The 17,342-nt window shown below is 43.5% G+C and overlaps 1 pseudogene; it reads left to right on the top strand.

The window, feature by feature from the left end:
* Positions 1–223: 223 nt before the first annotated feature.
* LOC110141593 (lysosomal-associated transmembrane protein 4B-like) lies at positions 224–12,978 on the top strand (annotated as a pseudogene).
* Positions 12,979–17,342: the final 4,364 nt, after the last annotated feature.

Here is a 17,342-nt window from a genome sequence, read left to right on the forward strand (position 1 = left end):
ATAGAATGGACATTCTGGTGTACTTTGCCATTATTTGCATTTCCAGGGCTGCTCCCCTATAAAAGTGGGTGTATGTGGGAACTCTTCAAAAATCAGCTGCTGTGGTCTGTCAGAGATAGCAGCTAGCAGCTCTCCTGGGTGGTGAGCGGTGCGGAGAGAAGGAGCCAGAGTGGCCGAGGCGCCAGCAGTAGCCCGGCGTACCACTGTGCGGGCATCCTGAGTGATGAAGATGGTGGCCCCGGATGCTGTTCTCTTCCATCAGCGGCTGCCTGTGCCACCGTGTCCTGGCTGGCACCAGCCTGCCGGGCACCCGGTACCTGATCTTCCATGCTGTAGTGCTGCTGGTTCTGTTCAGCGCCCTGGCTGATCCAGATCAGTATCACTCTTTAAGTTCTGAACTCGGACGTGACTTTGAGTTCAGGGATGATGCCAACATGTGCATTGCCATCACAATTTCTGTTCTCATGGTCCTTATCTGGGCAGCGGCTGTGCACGGAGCATACAAGCAACATGTGACCAGGATCATCCCATTCTTCTGTTACCGGATCTCTGGTTTTGCCCTGAACATCTTGTTGCAGTCACTGTACTTGTTTATCCAAGTTCCATCCATGAATACATATGATAGTGCAGTTCAGTTCAGTCACTCAGTCATGTCTGACTCATTGCAACCCCATGAATTACAGCACATCAGGCCTCCCTGTCCAACACCAGCTCCTGGAGTTTACTCAAACTCATGTCCATTGAGTCGGTGATGCCATCCAACCATCTCATCCTCTGTCATCCCCTTCTCCTCCTGCCCTCAATCTTTCCCAGCATTAGGGTCTTTTCCAATGAGTCAGCTCTTCACATGAGGTGGCCAGAGTATTGGAGTTTCAGCTTCAGCATCAGTCCTTCCAATGAACACCCAGGACTGATCTTCTTTAGGATGGACTGCTTGGAACTCCTTGCAGTCCAAGGGACTCTCAAGAGTCTTCTCCAACACCACAGTTCAAAAGCATCAATTATTCGGTACTCAGCTTTCTTCACAGTCCAACTCTCACATTCATACATGACCACTGGAAAAACCATAGCCTTGACTAGACGGACCTTTGTTGGCAAAGTAATGTCTCTGCTCTTTAATATGCTATCTGGGTTGGTCATAACTTTCCTTCCAAGGAGAAGCATCTTTTAATTTCATGGCTGCAGTCACCATTTGCAGTGATTTTGGAGCCTCCCAAAATAAAGTCTGTCATTGTTTCCCCATCTATTTGCCATGAAGTGATGGGACCAGATGCCATGATCTTAGTTTTCTGAATGTTGAACTTTAAGCCAACTTTTTCACTCTCCTCTCTCACTTTCATCAAGAGGCTCCTTAGTTCTTTGATTTCTGCCAGAAGGGTGGTGTCATATGCATATCTGAGGTTATTGATATTTCTCCCAGCAATCTTGATTCTAGCTTGTGCTTCCTCCAGCCCAGCATTTCTCATGATGTACTCTGCATATAAGTTAAATAGGCAGGGTGACACTATACAGCCTTGACGTACTCCTTTTCCTATTTGGAACCAGCCTGTTGTTCCATGTCCAGTTCCAACTGTTGCTTCCTGACCTGCATACAGATTTCTCAAGAGGCAGGTCAGGTGGTCTGGTATTCCCATCTCTTTCAGAATTTTCCAGAGATTTCTGTGGTCCACACAGTCAAAGGCTTTGGCATAGTCAATAAAGCAGAAGTACATATTTTTCTGGAACTCTGTTGATTTTTAGATGATCCAATGGATGTTGGCAATTTGTTCTCTGTTTCCTCTGCCTTTTCTAAATCCAGCTTGAACATTTAGAAGTTCACAATTCATGTATTGCTGAAGCCTGGCTTGGAGAATTTTGAGCATTACTCTACTAGCATGTGAGATGAGTGCAATTGTGTGGTAATTTGAGCATTCTTTGGCATTGCCTTTCTTTGGTATTGGAATGAAAACTGACATTTTCCAGTCCTGTGGCCACTGCTGAGTTTTCCAAAGTTGCCTGCATATTGAGTGCAGCACCTTCACAGCATCATCTTTTAGGATTTGAAATTGCTCAACTGAAATTCCATCACCTCCACTAGCTTTGTTCGTAGTAATGCTTCCTAAGGCCCACTTTACTTTACATTCCAGGATGTCTATCTCTAGGTTGGTGATCACCCCATCATGGTCGTGAAGATCTTTTTTGTAAAGTTCTTCTATGTATTGTTGCCATCTCTTCTTAATATCTTCTGCTTCTGTTAGGTCCATGCCATTTCTGCCCTTTATTGTGCCCATTTTTGCATGAAATGTTCCCTTGGTATCTCTAATTTTCTTGAAGAGATCTCCAGTCTTTTCCATTCTATTATTTTCCTCTATTTCTTTGCAGTGATCACTGAGGAAGGCTTTCTTATCTCTCCTTGCTATTCTTTGGAACTCTGCAATCAAATGGCTATATCTTTCCTTTTCTCCTTTGCCTTTCCCTTCTCAAATGCCTCCTAATTTTCCTCACAAAGATGATATCATGTCAGTGAATCCTATCTGTTTGGTCCTCGTTATTTTTCTGTTTATCAGCATTTTCTTGACTTTTAAGGATTATTTAATTAGCTGTATTTGAAACTGCTGGGCTTCCCTGGTGGCTCAGAGGTTAAAGCGTCTGCCTGCAATGCGGGAGACCTGGGTTCAATCCCTGGGTCGGGAAGATCCCCTGGAGAAGGAAATGGCAACTCACTCCAGTATTCTTGCCTGGAGAATCCTATGGATGGAGGAGCCTGGTGGGCTACAGTCCACGGGGTCGCAAAGAGTCGGACACGACTGAGCGAGTTCACTCACTTCCCATCAGTGGCAGAAACTCCTCTGATGCCCTGGTTTATGTTATCAACAGTGACGCTGCAGTGCTGTTACCCCATACCACCACCACCCTGTGTGTCTGCCTAAGCCTGGAAGTGGGGCGTAGCTGAGAGCGACAGCTTAATTTTACTTCTGAGATGAGCTCTCTGAGCTTATTTCTTACTGAAATGCCCAAGCTTAAAACTTTAGGTGTTAGGTTGAAACTCTGTTGTTTGAAGCCTGGGCTTTAGCTAGAGCTCTGTGATCGAGTAACTGTAGACTTCTCTCTGTGGGGGTGGGGTGGGGTGGGGTGGGCCCCCCTAGTCTTCCCTCTGCATCAAAACTTTCAACAATCTGGATGAACCTTTGTCCAAGGAGTCTGTTGTATGTGCTGAGCCCCAAAGTTGAAGACGCTATGACTTTTCACTCCCTTTTTCTCTTTTGAAAGTGTAAAATAAAGTCAAAATTAGACCAGAAAAACCAGTTGTTGTTTGTTGTGACTGAATTGGCAACAACTGCTGCGTGTTTGCGTTACTTTCTCAGTCGTGTCTGACTCTTGCTACCCCACGGGCGGTGGTAGCCCACTAGGCTCCTCTGTCCATGGGATTTCTCGGGTAAGCGTACTGGAGTGGGTTGCCATTTCTTGCTCTGGAGTGTCTTCCTGATCCAGGGATGGAATCCAGGTCTCCTGCCTTGCAGGCAGTTTCCTGCATTGCAGGCAGATTCTTCACCAGCTGAACCACCAGGGCTATGTGTTTAGCTGCCTCCATTTCCTTTTTCTCCAGGTGTTAAAGCCGGACTACACTTCTCAGTCTGGCCCTCGGCTGTGGGCCTGGTAACTCACCTCCTCCACAGTTCTCCCCTCCCTCAGTATCTTGCCGTCTGGGAAGCTGGAAATCAGAGGATTCTAATGCCCTAGGTGGTGGTGGAGACACAAGTTCCAAGGAGCCTGAGTCCTGAGTAATTGCCCGAAAGGGAATCATACAAGACGGCTGCCTGACCAAGAACACCTCTATTGAACTAGTTCATGAATGAAAACAGATTTTTTGTGTCAAGCATTGATAGGCTGGAGCTGATTGTTATAACAGCGAACCTCCCCTGACTGGTACAGCTGGATTTTACACTGCCTGTGGCTGTGGAGTTCATATCTGGTACTTAGATATGTACTGTAGACCTTCATTATCTGCACGTTCTACATCTACAGATCCAACCAACTATGGATCAACTGATATTTGAAAAAAATTTCAGAAAATTCCAATAAGCAAAACTTGAATTTGTCACTCTGGCAAATATTTGCATGACATTTACATGATAATTATATTGTATAAGTACTATTTACATAACATTTAAATTGTATTAGGTATTATAAGCGATCTAGAGATGATTAAAAGTACATGGGTGGATGTGTGTAGATTATATGTAAATACTATACTGCTTTATATAAGGGACTTGAGCATCCGATGATTTTGATAACTTCAGAGGTCCTAGAATCATCCCTAGTTTTGCTGAGGGACAGCTCAATCATTAATCTGATTGTTGTCACTTTTGCTACTTTTTTGTTAAACAAAAAGCACAATCTATATCCTATCCTATTAAAACTCAAAAAAATGTAAGAAAATATTTGTTATATTGGGGGGATTAAATAGTATTCAATTTCTTTTTTTTTTTTTAACTAAACAATTGAAGTTTAGGACAATGTCTGGGTGAATCTACTTGTAACAGGGAAATTTTTAAAATTTTCTTTTATTAGTTAAATTAGTCTCTTGAAATTAGTAAAATAGAAATCTAACTGGTTTTCTTTTTATTAATCTAATTAATTTGTATAAACATTGCTCCAGATTAAAGCCCAAATATTTTGAGAACATGCACAGTGAAAACCAGGAGATAAAATGGCTGCTTATCAAGTCAGGCCCTACATTTTCACGTTCACCTTTCTTACCTTTCGTTCTTATACAATGATGTCATTGCTTAGAATTTAGCTATTTCCAGTAAACCAATGTGTGATTTTAATGACCCTACTGAATGATATTTTATTTTGTATACTGAACTCATAAAAAAGTCAATAATGTAATTCCAGTTTACCTAATACAATATCTTGATATTTAATAGACAAACATATTTTGGAAACTCAAGGTAACATTTTTATTATTCTATGGACTTTATTGACTGATTTCAATCAAGGTAGAAATACCTTTGGGCTGAGTTAGCCTATCCCCGCAGGAATGAATTGTTAGAAGAAAGATAAGATAAGGAAAAGCAACAAAAACAACAATGTTAATATAAACAGTGAATAGAACAGAAAAACAATGTTTGAATTATGATAATTTCTGATAATTAAAGTAATAAAGGTGACCAAATGCAAGAAAAATGAACATAAGGATACTCAAATAAGTGATATTTGAGCTAGAAGAAAATAAAAAATCAATATAGGCAAACATTTTGTAAATTATAGACTTAAGAAAAGGGAGAAAAAGAAAAATCACTCTAAACTAAAAGAGACAAGATGTATTAACTAAAGACTATCAGCAAGGAGAGAAAGGAATGTAAAGAGTACGAAATGTTTAAGAAAAGGAGGAAATCCTGTAATTTGTGACAACAGGGAGGGCATTATGCTAAGTGAAATAAGCTAGGCAAAAAAAGACAAATACCTCTGATATCACTTACATGGGAAATTAAAAAAAAATTGAACTCATAGAAAAAGTAGGATGGTAGTTGCCAAGGTTTGGGGGTGGAGGAAGTAGGGAGAAGTTGGTAAAAGGTTACACATTTTCAGCTTTAAGAAGAATAAGGTTTGAGGAACTAATGTATAATGTGGTGTGCTGGCAGGCAGATTCTTTACTATTGAGCCACCAGGGAAACCCCTATGGTTGAAATTTGCTAAGAGAGTAGAACTTAAATGTCCTCACCTACCTCCCACCAAAAAAAGGTAAACATGTGAAGTGATGGATGTGTTAAACTCGATGGAAGGAATCCTTTCACAATGTACTATACCTCAGTGAAGCTGGGGGAAAAAAGAAGGAAAACAAGCTTTAAAATAATTTCAGATTTCAGTTCCACATTCAACTTGGCTGTGACCTAATTATTTAACTACTCTGAGTTCAAGTGTCCCCAACTCTAAGATGAAAATAATGATATTTCATAAGATGCCTGCAAGGCTGTCTTAAGCTCTCCAGGTCTAAGCACACGGTGGAGTCAGCCCCTCTCCTGTCAGAACAGTTCTCTCTCCTTCTGGGGTATTTAAGTGGTACCTGGGCATGTGACTGCTCATTCACTCTTTATTCACCAGCCTACCTGTCATTAGATGTGGTCCTGTGACTACATTCTCACCAGTAGGATGTGAGTGGACACTAAGACGCTGGGTGTGCCTCTTACGTGCCTCTCCCTTGATTAGGGCCAGCGGAGGTCCAGCTTTGACCGCGTGGGTGAGGCCAAGGCCTCAGGCCCTGAACGCAGGGTGGAGCAGAGCGTCCACAGTCTCGACTGTTCGGCTCCCATGGTTCCGGGAAAGAGCAGTATGCTTCTGTCCTCTTCGCTTCCATTAAGGGAAGCACCTGAGACAAAATGAGGAGGAGGGTCCAGACGTGGCCAGAAGAGTCATCCGAACATGAATAGACAGCTGTGCGGTTTGTGAAAGCCAGAAGGGGGCCCTTGAGTCAAAGTCAGCTGTCAGACATTTGGGAAATTACCCAAGATGAAGTATCAGAGCCTGGATCAGAACCCAAGTCTCCTTCTTTGTTCTTAGACCAGTGTTTGTCTTTTTCTTTTTTTTTTTTTTGGTGGAAGGGAAAATAAATAAAACCTTTAGGAGGTCAAATGGCTTTCCCAGAACTGAAGGAGAATTTTGGTTCAACCCATTCTGAGTTCAGTGATAGAGCATAAAACTTCCTGGAAATTAATGTAAAAGATAACCTGTTTGCTATATAGTTTGCTGGGAACAGGTCCATGTTGACACCAAGAAAATCACCAGTGCCAAATCCCTGCTTTGTATGTGCAGCTTCCCTTCAGTGAGGAGAAACCCTGTAATCTCATGAAAAAAGTGCCGGCCAAGGTCATTGACCAGGTGAATCATCTCCCTGGGCTGTTTCCTCATAGGTAGAGTAAGAGGATTGGACTAGTTTTCTGCAAAATTTCACCCGGCCCTACGCCTGAGGATAGGTATAAACTTTGTGGCTTTACTAAGGGAGGGCAAGGAAAAGTATTGGTTTTCTGGGTGGGGGTGAGATAATGCCAGGGGTGACTTTTTGGAATTGTACTGAAGGTGTCATGAGAGCATTGCATCAGACACTCTTAATCTGCCCAGCTTGGGAAGTGAATGATGAGTAAGAACTAGTAGCTGACCTTGAGGAGCTCAGAATTAAGTGGAAGTCTTGTGTGGGAGTTAGTGTGGGATGGGGCAAGGGAGAGGGCATTGAGGGGAGTCCAGGGGAAACTTGGGGAATCACACAATCTCTGATTTGGTTTCTTCCAATGAAATAGCAACTCCTCAGGGAGGTTGGGAGGATTGGAAATAACATAGATAAGCTGACCAGGAGAGCATCTGGAACAAAAGTGGTACCTACAAGATGGTTTACTCTCATGACTAGTGCAGCAGGGTATAAGGCTGAGCGACAATCTCTCCAGGCTGCCCTTTGCCCACCCCCAACTCTGCTCTAGATGAAAGGACTGCTTTATTGGAGTGCTCACAAGTGGGCTTCTTCGGGTGTGAAACACTCTCTGAGGTGAGGTGCAGAGTTAAAAGGAGCTGATAGGGGTCTTCCCTGGTAGTCCAGTGGCTAAGACTCTGTTCTCTCAATGCAGGGCGCCTGGGCTTGATCCCCTAGTCAAGGAACTAGATCCCACATACTGCAACTAAGAATTTTCCTGCTACAACTAAAGACTTGGTGCAGCCAAATAAATAAATATTGAAAATAATAATAAAAAATAAATATAGCTGATAGACTTAGAGGAGAGGCTAAGTGGTCTAATAGTAAGGAATTCATTGAGGGGAGCTGAGAAGTGAAAGGAAAACGGCGCTTGGGCTTGGGAGAGGAGAGGCGCAGGAGGTGGGTGATGGCTGAGAGTTTACGGGGTAAGAGAACTGGGGGGTGGGGGGCGGGGAGGGCTGTGTGTGGCGGTGGGGGGGTGGGTTAGAGGGAGGGCATGTAAAAGTGTAACAAGGTTTTGAATGGGACCCCCACCTTTGTTTTTGAGAGATAAGTTAAAGGATAAAGAAGCTTCCCTTTTTGAATGCTTTTGGCTGCTTGTGTCTCTTTAATTCTGATGTCAGTGAAATGTAGAACCACAAGGGTTTGGCATCCCAAATCCTCCCACTACATAAATACATAATTGGAATGCATTGTGGTGACAGAGGTATTTATTGATACAAAGACCTGTGGGCGTCATGGGAGGAGCATTTCTTTCTCCTGAACGGGTCAGAGAGAAGGCAGCAACTGATCTGTTTGTGGGCCAGGTTTGACTCTTCCTGGGTAAATGATCTTGGTAAAGTCATTCAAACTGTCTGACTCTTGACTTCCTCATCGACAAATGAAGAATGATTAAGAAATGCCCTCCTTATGGCAAGGATATACAATGGAAAAAAGACAACCTCTTTAACAAGTGGTGCTGGGAAAACTGGTCAACCACTTGTAAAAGAATGAAACTAGAACACTTTCTAACACCATACACAAAAATAAACTCAAAATGGATTAAAGATCTAAATGTAAGAACAGAAACTATAAAACTCCTAGAGGAGAACATAGGCAAAACACTCTCCGACATGAATCACAGCAGGATCCTCTATGACCCACCTCCCAGAATATTGGAAATAAAAGCAAAAATAAACAAATGGGACCTAATGAAACTTAAAAGCTTTTGCACAACAAAGGAAACTATAAGTAAGATGAAAAGACAGCCCTCAGATTGGGAGAAAATAATAGAAAATGAAGCAACAAAGGATTAATCTCAAAAATATACAAGCAACTCCTGCAGCTCAATTCCAGAAAAATAAATGACCCAATCAAAAAATGGGCCAAAGAACTAAACAGACATTTCTCCAAAGAAGACATACAGATGGCTAACAAGCACATGAAAAGATGCTCAACATCACTCATTATCAGAGAAATGCAAATCAAAACCACAATGAGGTACCATTACACGCCAGTGAGGATGGCTGCTATCCAAAAGTCTACAAGCAATAAATGCTGGAGAGGGTGTGGAGAAAAGGGAACCCTCTTACACTGTTGGTGGGAATGCAAACTAGTACAGCCACTATGGAGAACAGTGTGGAGATTTCTTAAAAGCCTGGAAATAGAACTACCATATGACCCAGCAATCCCACTCCTGGGCATACACACTGAGGAAACCAGATCTGAAAGAGACATGTGTATCCCAATGTTCATCGCAGCACTTTTTATAATAGCCAGTACATGGAAGCAACCTAGATGCCCATCAGCAGACGAATGGATAAGGAAGCTGTGGTACATATACACCATGGAATATTACTCAGCTGTTAAAAAGAATTCATTTGAATCGGTTCTAATGAGATGGATGAAACTGGAGCCCATTATACAGAGCGAAGTAAGTCAGAAAGATAAAGACCAATACATTATACTAACACATATATATGGAATTTAGAAAGATGGTAATGATAACCCTATATGCAAAACAGAAAAAGAGACACAGATGTACAGAACAGACTTTTGGACTCTGTGGGAGAAAGCGAGGGTGGGATGTTTCGAGAGAACAGCATGTATATTATCTATAGTGAAACAGATCACCAGCCCAGGCTGGATGCATGAGATAAGTGCTCGGGCCTGGTGCACTGGGAAGACCCAGAGGGATCGGGTGGAGAGGGAGGTGGGAGAAGGGATCGGGATGGGGAATACATGTAACTCCATGCTGATTCATGTCAATGTATGACAAAATCCACTGCAATGTTGTGATGTAATTAGCCTCCAACTAACAAAAATAAATGAAAAAAAAAAAAGAAAGAAATGTCCTCCTTAAAGGTTTTGCACAAAGATATTGAATATATAACATGAAATGGAGAGGCTGGTGGAGTTCTAGTTGAGAGTATGGGTTTTGAGGTGGGATACACGTGGGTTTGAATTTTGGCTCAGGATGCTGTGGACAAGTAATAGGATATTTGTGAGACACAATGGTCAACACACAAGGAGCTTTACATGTGCCTGGCACAAGAGAGGCACTCAAGTGTTACTGAATTGCCTTTGCAAATCTTGAAGCATTGTGAAAGTGGCTATTACTAATTTTATGAGTCAGACTAAGGCCCAAGTGTGCCAAACTGTAGAGGTGAAAATGCACAGGGGGTGGGGATGAAGTCAGGTGTTAGTTTCCTGCTGCTGCTGAAACAAGGATCACGAACAACACAAAGTTATGCTCTTACAGTTCTGGAGGTCAGTCTGAAATGGGCTAAAGTCAGACTGCCACAGGGCTGATTCCTTCTGGAAACTTTAGTGGAGAATCTGTTTCCTTGCCTTTTCCTGCTTCAAAAGTCTGACTCCATTCCTTGGGTGACAGTCCCTTCCATCCATCTTCAAAGACAGCATCAGAGCGTCTTCTCTCCTCTCTGGCCCTGCTCTGTCCTTGCAGCTTCTAAGGACACCTGTGATTTCATCAGGCCCACCCAGATGATTTAGAAAACTCTCCCCATCTCAAGATCTGTAACACAATTACCTCTGCAATTTTTTTTTTTTTTTGGCCAAATAAGGTAACATGTTCACAGATTCCAGAGATTAGAATGTGGTCGTCTTTGTTTTTGTTTAGTTTCTAAGTCATGTCCAACTTTTCGAGACCCCCATCTTCTGTCCAGGGGATTTCCTGGCAAGAATACTGGAGTGTTGCCATTTCCTTCTACAGGGGATCTTCCCAACCTAGGGATCGAACCTGGGTCTGCTGCACTGGCATGCGGATTCTTTACCACTGAGGGAATCCTGGGTGGTCATCTTTGGCAGCTGCTATTCAGCCTTTCTCAGGTACCTGGGGAAGGAAAAAGGAATCTCCAAAATGGAAAACTTGCAAACTGGGAAAGCTAATTGCAGACAGTGAGTAACTACTGAAAAGTTAGAAACCTAATGAAGGCAAGTAATTCGATGACAGGGCACATGCGTGACCCCGGTCCCCGTGACTGATGGAGAAAGAAGACTGCCTCCTGCTTTTCCCTTCCTGGTACCTCTCAATCCCCATTCGCTCTTCATGCGTGTCCCTCCTTTCCCCCCTCTCTCCTCTTCCTCTCTGTGGAGAAGCAGCATAAGCCTTGCTGTCATAATGACCTGATTTTTAGTTTTGGATCAATTACTCCCAAGCTTTATGACCTTGGTCCAACCACGTAACCTCTCAGCACCTGAAACACCTTATCTGCTAAGATAAGCGTAAGGGCAATGACCTTGGGGAGAGGGCTGCAAGATATAATATGAGATAGCTTTTTGACTTGAAAGCAAGTTTTCCTCTCTCAAGTAGAGAGAGAAAACAACTGGGAGAATAACTTCTAGTCCTCCCTCCCATCTTTTTGGGGAACAGGGGTCTCTCTAGTGCATTCTTTCTGTGCCAGCCACTCTTGTAGGCACTTTCACACATATTGTCCCATTTGTTTCTTAGTTGCTGCATGTGGGATCTGACCAGGGATCAAACCCAGGCCCCCTGCATTGGGAGCACGGAGTCTTAGCCGTTGGACCACGAGGGTGCTTCCATTTGTTTCTTTTAACAACTTTTTGAGACATAGTTACTTTCTCTTTTTGATGACAAAGACAAAGCTGTTTCTGACTCTTCTCACATTTCTGACATCAAATATGTGGGCATTTTACCCACACCAATCAATTTTCCAACTCTCTGGACACCAAGGGGATGTACTATAACTCCATTCTGACACTGACCACCCAGGGTTAGGGAACACCCCCCAGGGTAAGGGCTCAGTCCCACAGACTGCCCCGATTCAGACAGCAATCATACGTAGCCAATCTCCAAGTAACTCACAGGACTGCGGGTGCAGACTGGAGGCTCCCGTGATCCTCTCCTCAGGTTTGATAGTTTGCTGTGATTCACAGAACTCAGGGACACGCTTGTTTATATTTATTGGTCTATTATAGAGGCTTATACAGAGGACTTCCAGGTGGTGCTGGTGGTAAAGAACCTGCCTGCCAATGCAGGGGACATAAGAGACATGGGTTCGACCCTTGGGTTGGGAAGATCCCCTGGAGGAGGGCACAGAAACCCACTTCAGTATTCTTGCCTGGAGAATCCCATGGACAGAGGAGCCTGACAGGCTACTGTCTACAGGGTCGCAAAGAGTCGTATACAACTGAAGCGACTTAGCACGCACTTAGAGGACACAATAAAAGATACAGATGAACAACTAGATGAAGAGATTCATAGAGCAAGGTCTGGAAGAGTCCATAGTGCAGAAACTTCGTCCCTGTGGGGTTAGAGTGCACACCCTCCTGTTCACCAACCAGGAATCTCTTCACATGCCAGAGTTTAGGAATTTTTATGAAGGTTTCATCTCATAGACCTGAACTGATCATTAACTCAATCTCCAGCCCCTCTCCCCAATCCAGATGATATAGGAACCCATCCAGAGTCACCTCATTAGAACATAAGACACTTCTGTCACCCAAGAAATGCCAAGGGATTTAGGTGCTCTATGTCAGCAACCAGTGTCAAACACCAAATGTTAGAACAAAAGATGCTCCTTGTACTCCATCACTCAGGTGTAGGAGTTCTATGTCAGGAACTGACAGCTGGATCCAGAGAGTTGAGGTGATTGATCAAATTCATATAGTAGGAGATGTCCAAGCTATGACCTTGACCTGACTCTCCTGACCCCACAGCTGTCTATGGCATAGAAGTACATTTCATTGTTGGCAAAGTTTTGATTTCTTGCTACATATCTTCAGATGTATTGATACAACAGTCAGAACATTCAATTATTTTTTTTCTTATAAAAAACAGAAGCGAAAGCCTCCTCTAGTGGAGTTTTAACTTTGTGTGTGGCTCTTGGTTTTAGTCTGTGTCCACAACTGTCCCCAAAGAGCCGCCCTGTTCCTGCCGCACCCAGCAGGGCAGGCAGTGCAAACTTCTGTGCTTTTTATGCAGAGATGCTGGCGGGCGGCCAGCCCAGAGCTCTGAGCTCCTGCTCATTGTAGTTCACGTCTGCCGGGCTGGTCACATGAACGAAAGTGGATGACCAGAGAACACGAAAGCCGTAATTAGACTGGGGGTAAGTCATCACGGTTGTAGCTATACCAGCATGCATAGCAGCAGATGCCGCACATACCTGCGGCCACACTAAGTCAGCCTGTTCTAGTAAGAGGCGGTGCCACCAGGCTACACCTCACTTAAATGGGAATAAAAGAAGCGTCCAATCTGGATGGATGCAACCTTGGCGATCAAAAGTTTCTTGGAGCCAATTATTGATAGAAAAATGTCCCCCTTCCTCTGTTAGGCAGAGTCTCCTGCCAAAGCAGACACAGATTGCATTTTAATCTCCATCTGCCCCCTGGACCTTGGCAGTATAGCACAATGAGTAAGAGCCTAGTTTCTAGGGTTGAGTCATAACCACTTACTGCTGTGTGACCTTAGGCAATTGACTTAACCTCTCTGTGACTTGTTTCAGTATAAATTAAGGAGAACAACTCTGCTTATTTCAAAGGTTCTCATGAGGGTGCAATGACTTAACACACATACAAGTTAGAGTTGTTCCTGGTCAAAGTAAGCACCATTGAGCTGTCAGCATTATGACCTCCAGAGCTGCAAGTCCAGTTACCGGCAGGAAGCAGAGTCCCCTCCCCTCACACCCCTCTCCTTCCAGTGGCAGGCCTCCTCTTCCACCACCATTCCAGAAGCATCTCTCTGCTACTTTCACTCTTCTTGACTCCCTGAAGACACCAGTGGACTTGCCTGGGAGCTAAACTTGCATGCAAGCATGTTTAAAGAACTTCATCTATCTTGCTGAGAGTATTTGTTAAGATAAAAGCTAACTGTTGAAACAAAGAAAGCTAACATTGTAGTGACTTAAAGGATATAGAAGTTTATAATTTAGAATTGTTACAAACTCTAGTACAGTTTGGAGTGGATGAGTAGTCTCTGCCCTCATCTTTGTTTCCAGTAAGATAACTTGTGCTTTCTCTGGTTCAGCTAGTCCCTACCCAATCATTTTGTTATGTGTAGGAAATAGAGATCATTTACATGATCTCTGAACCTAGGATAATATTTAGACCTAGTCTGGGCTCTAAGAAATCTAGAGCCTGTAAACAGTTCCTGTTGGTATTAATATATCATGTGTGTGTGTGTGTGTGTGTGTGTGTGTGTGTGTTAGTTGCTCAGTCATATCTGACTCTTTGTGACCCTGTGGACTGTAGCCCACCAGGCTTCTCTGTCCATGGGATTCTCCAGGCAAGAATACTGGAGTGGGCTGCCATTCCTTTCTCCAGGAGATCTTCCCGATGGATTAGTATATCATATTCCCAATAAATCCTGCTGGCCCTTACTTTACCCCTTCATCTTTTTTAAAAAAATTAGTTTTATCTGTTTATTGGTCATGCTGCATGGAATACAGGGTCTTAGTTCCCTGGCCGGGTGTTGAACTCCTGCCCCCTGCAGTGGAAGTACAAGTCTTTACCACTGGATCCCCAGGGAAGTACCTCCTCCTTTATCTTAAAAATCAGTGTATTATTTAAAGAAATCCACCCCCCTTCAACATTTTTCTTGCAGTAGTTCTACCAGTGTGTTGACAGCCAATATCTATTTTTTACCCTGAGACCTGATCCGGTAGCTCCCTGCAAAATTTTCTTTTCTGTGGTTTCACGTTGACAATAAACATTCACATGGTAGAAGGTGGCAGGGAAGAGAACATCAGTAATTGTTGGTTATTGGCTGCAGACGGGGCTGGCGACATGAGCTCATCATCCATAAGAAGTGGGGTACACGTGGGCCGCGTGCAAGAAAGGGTATGTGCATACAGACAAAGCACAGACTCCACATTTGTAAAAATGCTTTCTTTTGCCATCTGTTCTTTAATTTCCACTCAGAGATCTCTGACCCAGGAGCAGTTGCGCTGGAGGGAGGAGCAGGCGACGAGGTCGTATGGATTTCCCAGGGCACCTGGAGGCCAGAGGTCCTGCCCTCGTTTCTCGGGGCCGCCAGCAGCTGCGCGAGGCAGAGGTGGAGCTGTCTCTCCCTCGGTAACTGGCATTCCCACCCCGGCTCCGTGTGACTCTGTGACCTTCTTCAGGTTGGAGCTGTCTTTGGAAACACACTGTCCCAGAAACAGATAAGACAAAACAATATAGGATGCTCCATTGTTCTAGAAGTATGAAGAAATGTGTGTTCAATTGCACTTTACTTACGCTTTCATTCACTTATTCAGTAAATGTTGGTTGTCTCCTCTGTCTCACTCCATGTATGTGCTGGGATAAAGGGTAAGCAGACAGGACAAAGGAATCCAGAAGTGCAGCGGCTTCGGAAAGAAAGAAGCCTCTGCTCTTTGCAGTCACAGTCGGGGCAGGCCGGGTGGGCGGGATGGCTCGCCTACATATGGCTCCTGGGCCATCTGTTGCTCCTGCATCCCGTGGACACTGTCTTGTGATGTGTGTGGTTTGTACAAGGATCCAGAGGGTGCCTCACTCCTCTTCTCTGCACAAGGGAACCTGTTTTGACAGAGTGTTTACACTCTAGTTTGACAAACTGCAAACATGTTGAACTTAAGAGATGTCATAAAAACATCTTCATGAAATTTGTCATTGCGTATGTTGTTTTTGAGATGTGTTTAAAAACAAATGAAAACATGTTTATGCGTGGAAAGCAAGCAAGTATAAACAAGTTGTTTGCATTGGAGAGAAAGGCTCTGGAGGCACTGGGTGGCTTTCTTCAGACTTGTTTGCCCATTGGTAATACAGTGGTTTTTAAAAAAACCCAAGATTTTATTTATTTACTTCCTTATTTTTGGCTGTTCTGGGTCTTCCGTGCTGCACGGGCTTTTCCCGAGTTGTAGCAAGTGGAAGTTACTCTCTAGTTGTGTGTGCAGGCTTCCTTGTGGAGCACAGGCTAGAGTGTGTGGGCTTCAGGAGTTTCAGCAAGTGGGTTCAGTACTTGAAGCTCCCAGGCTCGACAGCACAGGTTCCGTAGCTGTGGCTTATTTGCTCCTTGATTTGTGGACCGGGGATTGAACTCATGTTTCCTGTATTGGCATGTGGATTCTTTACCCCTGAGCCATCAGGGATGCCCCTATAGTGGTTTTAAATAGGCGTTGTCTCATAGGACTTTTATGAGAATCAAATGGACACAACTTGTAAAGCAAGGGCTCTGTGGTCAGGTTGCCTTGGGTCCAAAGTCTAACCCTATTTTACCAAGGGGTATAACTTTTGGAAACCCGCTCCAGTATTCTTGCCTGGAGAATCCCCATGGACAGAGGAGCCTGGGAGACCATAGTTCATGGGGTTGCAAAGAGTCAGACATGACTGAGCAACTAAACACTCACGCATATAGCTTTTGGAAGATTAATGATTCCTCTGGGCCTCTGTTTTCCCAGCTGGGAATAATAATAGTGCTTTTCCCTTATGGGATTATTAGGAAGATTAAATAAGTTAATCCGCTTGAAATACAAAACTTAGAATCTGGTACATATCAACCATTTAATCAAACTTACATATTATTGCATTTTACTTTCACATATAGCCCCAGTGTAGTTCCTGCCACGTAGTAAATGGTCGTCAAAAAATAACTATCAGGTGATAAATAAATGGAGATAGAACCATCTGAAGTTGGCTGTTCACTTCCAAGAGAGCAGGCTTGAATTTTTTCCCAAGGACTTTGTTTGGTAACTACCTTGCCCCATTGCACGGGGGTCTGGAGTAACCAGGGGTGACTTTGGAACTCACACCCGCAAATCTTTGTGCTCCATCTAAACACAGAAATTTGCACAAAGGTGGGCAAGGATCAAGTATGGCTATTTGGAGTCACCTTTGAATGATGACTATAGCTGCTGGAGGAAAGAGGGTCCCTTTATCTGGCATTGAGAGCAACAGTGCCTAAATGGTTGGGTTGTTGCTTAGCTACCAATGAGCAACTTGCCCACCTCCTGGAGTGAGGCTGCCACTGTCCATCACCAAAAAATAGGCAGAGTCGAGAGGTGGAGAAAGAAGGCGTTAACATCATTGTTTTAATCCTGGATCTAGCCATACCTGAAGCTATACCATGGCACTTGAACTTCCTAAATAGAAAATCCTAATACGTATTTGTTTATTTTTAACTGAAGCTATTTAGAATTGGGTTTATCTCATTTAGAACTGAAAGGACCATCTTACTAAAGGTTCTACTCCTAAACATAACTGGAAAGTAGTACGGTTGAATGTTTGATATGTAGCAGTAATAATATTTGTAATGGATAATATTTATTAAGCTCTACTACATGTCAGACACTGTTCCGAGTATTTTGCATGTATCAACTCATTGAGGCCTGAGGAGGCATAGTTACTCCTGTTTTACAGATGGGGAGAACTGAGGTATGAAGTTGTTTCTTGGCTAGTGATTTCAGAGTCAAGAATAAATTTA

This window comes from Odocoileus virginianus, chromosome 21 (genome assembly GCF_023699985.2).
Source record: "Odocoileus virginianus isolate 20LAN1187 ecotype Illinois chromosome 21, Ovbor_1.2, whole genome shotgun sequence".
In the NCBI taxonomy this organism is placed as follows: domain Eukaryota; kingdom Metazoa; phylum Chordata; class Mammalia; order Artiodactyla; family Cervidae; genus Odocoileus; species Odocoileus virginianus.